The sequence below is a fragment of the Miniopterus schreibersii genome (assembly GCF_964146895.1).
Source record: "Miniopterus schreibersii genome assembly, chromosome: 10".
NCBI classification, from domain to species: domain Eukaryota; kingdom Metazoa; phylum Chordata; class Mammalia; order Chiroptera; family Miniopteridae; genus Miniopterus; species Miniopterus schreibersii.
Genome location: NC_138110.1, coordinates 80,787,976 through 80,794,429, shown reverse-complemented (window position 1 = coordinate 80,794,429; position 6,454 = coordinate 80,787,976).

The window sequence follows — 6,454 nt, the reverse complement described above, 5'->3', positions numbered from 1 at the left end:
TGAGGTATGTCTTCTTTTGGTTGGTTTACCATTTATTTATATCCTGAAGTTTAGCTGTGGCTTTGCTTTAAGTTTGCTAATGTACATACTCAAGAACTTCGTTAATACTAGAGGTTATAATGGTAATTTTATTATTCATAAAGTACTATTACTCTGTTAATGAAAATTGAGATGAATACAATTTTATGTACTGTAATTACAGCTTAAATGGTTATTGTGTTTATATGTACTATCATTGTCATTTTTGGTAACTGGCACTTTCGAGGGCTTCCTGGATGCCCGACACTGTCCTGAGTAATGGATATGAATCATATCTTCTCTCTTCGTAACTCCTGCCAACTCTCGTTTCGCAATAGCAGAGCTAAGATTGCAACTCAAGTCTGCGCGGCTCCAAATGCATTTCCTTTGACTGCAAGACTCACCGCAGGTTTACACGCACATTGACTGACTTCCACCAGTGTGGGCCGTGCTGCGCGCTCGGGGGATGGATGCTGGGGAGCTTCTGTGTCATCACGGAGGTGAGCGCCTGCACACACCACTGTGAGGGGGTACACCAGGAGGCTGAGAGCATCCCGGGTTACTGCAGTCCCAGAGGTGTTCCATTGTGTGCATAAATGTACCACAGCTTTTTACCCACCTATACTGATGGTGTGCACTTGGACTATTTCTCTGGCACCACTTTACCGCAGGCCTGAGAAATCTGAAAATCCTGAATTCAAGCCCAGCCTTTTAGGGCGTTTGTCAAGATAGGAGGAGACATGTTTTCCTGAGCCAACTTGTAGGCAGATTTATAGCATCAAATACTGAGACCCACCACGTGTGCTCCTCACCCGTTCCTGCCCCGTGGATTTCAGGGGCCAAGGCTCTCGGGGTTCCAGAGGGGACTGGCATGGCCCACAGTCCGTCGTCCCCCCCGCCGCCCCCCCGCCCCCTCCCCGCCTGGTCACTTGTGTGAATGTTTGCAAACCCCCCCTCCCCAGCTGGGTCTCTCAGACAGGAGGCTGCTCTAAATTGGGAGGAGGTCTAGGGTATCTCAGATTTGAACAAAACAGATTGTAATTGCGGTATTTACAGTAATAGCCGGGTACAAGAATCCAACGGCCAGGCCACCCACTCTCCATACTCCGGTGCCTGCTCTCCTCTGGGTGCATGTGTGCTCTCTGTGCCACCTTATCTGGAGGCGCCACTGGGTTTGGATGCCTATCAGGGTTGGGAGCTCTGGTCCTTGGGATAGTAGAGCTGCCTTGAGAGATGAGGTTGGCTCCTGGCCGTCAGCCTCAGCTTTCCTGCCGGGGAAGAGGGATGGATTGTCCCTGCTGTCAGGGTGGTCTCTGCCCTTGTGTCCCTGGGAGGAGGGGGCATGTGAGTGAGGACATTTGTCATCCGCGGGGCTGGACTTGAGCATCTGCCCTGTCAGCGGCTTGGAGGCGGGCAGACCGTGGGAGGGCCGCAGGATGGGAAGGTGTTCCATGTGAATTTCAGAAACCGCGGGGGAGGGCACAGTGTTCCCATGGCGATGGCGGTGGTGAGAGGGCGCTATCAGGGGACACACTTTGCCATCAACCAACAAATGTTTTGAGCATCTGAGAGAGATCATGAAATCATTGTGTCAGTTCTGAAACAAATCACAGCCTTTATTTGTCTCTGGTTGTCCAGTGTGAACATCTCCATCAGGTTATAAAGCAAACCCCATGCCGTGGGCGGGAGCAGTGCACCCCTCAGGGAGAGTCCCAGGAAATGGAGAAACGGGTGCTGCTGTCCTGCTTCCCTCCCTCTGCCCTGTCTCAGGCCCCGGGTCTTCCTGGCCACTCCTTCCCGTCGGGGCTGATGACACAGGGCTCCCGAGTCAGACAAGTCGGGGACCCACAGCCTAGAGGAGGTTTGGAAGCAGGACTCCTGACATAAAAGGTGGTTGTTTCCAGGAGGGTGGGTGGGCGCAGATCTTTCTGACCCCACAGGTGGTCTCCTGGCATCTGGTGGTATTTGGAGTTTCTAGGACCAGGCTGAAGCTCTCTCAGGATTTGGCCTAGAAACAATGATACATCCAGCGTGGGGCTGTTGGGCCCTCTGGTTTCACCCTTACCCTTTAAAGAAGAAACTGAAACACATTTGCGGTGTCTGCCCCTTAGGTGCCCTAGAAAACCAATGCAAAACGTGCAGCGGCAGAAATTCCACCTCCGGCCCAAGTCATTTAAGAAGCCGTTAAGCCCTGGCCTGTTTGGCTCGGTGGTTAGAGTGTTGGCCCGTGAATTAAAGGGTCCTGGGTTTGATTCCTGCCAAGGGCACATACCTCGGTAGCAGGCCCCATCTCCACCCCGGTCGGGGCAGGTGTGGGAGGCAACCAATCGATGTCTCTCACATGGATGTTTCTCTCTCCCTTCCACTCTCTGAAAAGCAATGGAAAAAATATCCTCAGGTGAGGATTTTTTAAAAAGCCGTTAAAATGGCATGTTGTCATTTTTAAATAAAGTTTGCTGTGTTTTAATATTCTTGGGGCCATGCGGGAACTCTGGAAATAACTATGCTTAGAGCCTTGTCCAGCGCGTGGGACATAGCAGGTGTTTGTTGGCTAACTAACTAAAGGGATCCGCGACCGAAGCCCCTTCGCTGGCTTCCCACCTCCTACCTTTGCTTCTGATCTTACTCCCATCATCATGAGATTGTTTTCACTAAGACGCCCCTTTGGCAGAACTCCTGGCACGGCGCCCATGGCAGTGCCGAGGGCGCTCAGCAGACTCCTGCTCAGCCTCGGAGGACAGTGCATCTGGGCAGCCGGAGCTGACCGTTCCTCACCTTAGAGCCCAGGTGCCTTTAGGCTCCGGGGGCTTCTCCGCCTGGCGGGAGCTGGCGAAGGTGCCATCTGACAAAGCTCTGCTGCTGCGTGTGTGACAGGCTGTCGGCCGGTGAGCCCAGAGGAGGCTGTTAGTGCCTCCATGTGGGAGCCCGACCAGAGGAGCGAGGGCCAGGAGGGCAGAGGGTTATCAGCAGCCAACACGTGGAGGGCAGGGCGGGCTGTGTGCCCGAAGGTTGGGGAAGTTCTGTGAGTTTGATTAATTTCTGCTAAGTTGCTCTCTTATCTCTGCCAAGCCGCAGTATCTCGTGACTTCAGCAAACCTGCCCCAGACCCGAGTCTGTAGACTTTAACAAGCTGCTAAGTTTACTTGGCAGTAGGCCCAGTACCCCAAAGCCTTCCTTTGAACTAAAACCTGTCGATTGGGGGGCTCCAAGGGACACTCTCCTCCCGGGAAAATAGTGGTTCTTTCAGCATTCCAGACTCGCTACTAGCGATCACTAGAGCTCGGCCACTAACTTACCCCTGGACACGGAGGATCGTGCAGAATTCCCCACACATGCGACTTGGAGCAACTCGGTGTTTCTGGTTGAAGTTTTCACACGTTACTGGGAACAGTGCTCATAGGGAAATCACAGAGCCGGTTCATTTTTCATCTTTACTTTCTTGGCTGGTTCCCTGAACTTTTCAAGTTCATATGGGTTCTGAACCGTTTCCTCCCTGTGAAGGAAGGTCTCCTCGCCAAGGCGGATGCCCAGCCTGTGCATCTCGCCACCCGTGCGGCCTCCTCGGTTACAGGGCTCTCCTTCCCGACCACAGGGAGTCCTCTCCATCAGCACCCAGCAGTGCAGGCGGAGACAGCGGGTCTGCTGCTTCAGTCTGTATGAAGCTCCGTCCCTTGCTCCCAGGACTTTCCTTCCTTCCTTTGTGATTTCAGGTGGCTGTCTCCTCTCTGCCTCTCAGATGATTGGATGGTTGATGGATGACTCAGAGGTCGGTGACTCAAGTCCAGGAAAGTCAAACGTCATTGTCATTTTAATTTCACTTGTTTTAATCCATTCAAATGTTCGTTTATGTGCGGAGAGCTTTGCTTTGAGTGTGGGCCCGCCGATTGCGTCAATGAGGCGTCATTTAAAATTTCTCTGACTTCAAGGTAGAATGAGAACCGGGAGAAGCTTCAGGTATCCCTGGAGTTGGAGAATTTTCTACCGAGTCTTTTATAGTTGTCTGTCCACACCCAGCCTGTCCTTCTAACAGGCCCTCTAACAGAGCTTTCAAAACAGCTCAACCTTTGCCATCTGTATGGGAACATCTCTCCTTTGGCACAAACGTTTTTTCAATTTACGTCATAAGTAGTGTAAGTGCAATCACAGATGCGGGTAAAATAAGCAGACTGCGAACCAGTACGAGCAGTGAGCACACACTCACCTAGTTGGAGCAGGGCCGTGGACGCTCGAGCAGGCAGGCTCTTGGTGGCCCGCGGCCTCGGTTCTTGTGTGTGTCAGAGGACAGGGACACAGCTGGCCGATGGTGACAGGATGAGGGAGAGGTGGGTTCACCAGACGCCTAGTACAGATTGATTACACTGCTGAGTATATTTTTCTCACCCAGCTCAAGCTCAAATTACGCATTTCCATTTGCAGTTTGTGTTGGCAGCGTGGGCGTTTTCTCATAAACAGTGTCATTGTAGGAGAGCAGCCGTCTGCCCCTTGGTGGGAGAAACCCAAAGCAAAGGCCTTTCTGGCCACTTCTGGCCCAGCCGAAGTGGGGACCGGGTCAGCCAGTGGGAGCGGGTCACTGCCCGGGAGCTCCCGTCCTGTGGGGACATGCGCAGGCTCAGGCTGTCTAGGGCTGGAACCCTTTTGGGGGGGAGTGGCTGCCCTGATGTGGTCGGTCCCTCGTCCTAAACGTCTGCTGCTGTTGCACACGTGTTGCTGAGGAGCAGGGAGAGGCCTCGATGCGCACAGGTGTTGACGTTTTTCCCTTTGCGTGACTGTTGGGACCAGCGGAAGGGGTTGGGGTGTGGCGGGTGAGCCAGCCGTGCCAGTGTTTGGGGAGGAAGGTTTCCCGGGTTAGGATGCGCGTGGTTTACACTGTTGGACTTTGCTCCATCAACTGCCGAGGAAAGGTGAAGCCGTCGCTGCTTGGCATAAACCCGACACTTCACCAGGTACCGGCGTGTCTCCCGTGGGCGAAGAGGAGCTGTAGGGCCGTTTGCGTAGATTCCATTCCTGCGCCAAATGTGTCCTTTCCTTGTTTAGCCCGACTGCTGTCCGTTGCTGGCCGAGGGGCGAGTTTGCGTGGGCGGGGCCCCTGGCCTGCTCACCCCCGGCCGTCCTGGCCTTGCAGGGACGGGCGCTGGTCCCACCAGGAACAACTGCTTCATACGCCAAAGAAAGAAGACTGGGGCTCTGCTCAGTCCCACGCAGGCCGGCGGAGGCCTCTTGCCTGTCTTGGTTTCCTGGTCATCAAACAGCAACTTGGAGACGATAATAGGGTGAAACCCGGTGCTGACCGACATGCAGAGCCAAGCCTTTCAAATCAGCGCCCGCTCCCAGGGCAGGGAGGTGTCATGAAGCTCTGTTTATTAGTAAAACGTGGTCACCTTTTTCTGCCCTTCCACTGACAGGTTTGTCTGCTTTTAAACCGTGTCCCTAGGAAAAACTCACCAGCTTCTTGCTGAGCCAAAACCTGCCTGGGACAGCCTGATTTTCTCTACACACCCAGTTAATCACTCACTGCCGGGGCCGAGTTCAGGTAGCCCCAACATCCGTGGGCGCCATCCTGAGGTGTGTGCCATGAAGAATTGCATAAGGTTTTAATCGTGAGAGGCAGGTGTGGAGACTTTTAGCGTTTGCTTTTCTGATGTGGCACTTTAATGCCTCCAGGCTGTGCAGTGTTTGAAATTCAGCTGAGAAAGTTATTGTCACCACTTCCCCTTAGAGACTAAAGGCTGTGGGAACCAGCACCTGGCCTCACCCTGCTTAATCTGCTGTTGAAAAGAAAGGTGGCATCGAATGCCAAGTGTGCCTGCTTTTAACGTTGGTCTGAAGGATAGCCAAACCATTAAATAGTAAGCAAGACTGATATTATAATTTTGCATGTGACACCATCAAAATATTATCATTTCCTATGACATAAGATTCTCACCTGTTGCTATGAAGACATTGAGGTGTTTTTTGAAGGAATGTGCTAGAAAGCCCTTTTGGGAAACCTTTAAGATCATGCAGCTAGAATGGCACCCTGGAGCCTAATTCTTAATAACTGAATCTCCAGTACAATAAAACATATGATGATAAAAGAACGAATAGATCATGAAACCAGTGCTACAAACCCAAAGAGTTCACCCAGGGTTAGAGATTTGGGGGCTGATGTGAGGCTGACCTGAGTTGTAGTCAACATTCCTGGAAAAGCCCGAGGACACGGCGAGCGAGGGGGGCCTCTCTGTGGTCTGTACTGACTTGGACACCAGGTAGTTAGCAGCAACTCTCTGTTGCACCGGTTACACCGCATCAGAGTTGGGGGCGTATGGCTTCTCCATCGCTTCTGTCCAGAGCACACGGAATAGGCCTATACGTGTGACAGCGATGTTTCTAGAGAAACCAGATGAGCCAAGAGCAGGGCAGGTGGAAGGTGAAGGGAGGGAAACAGGCCTGGGCTGCT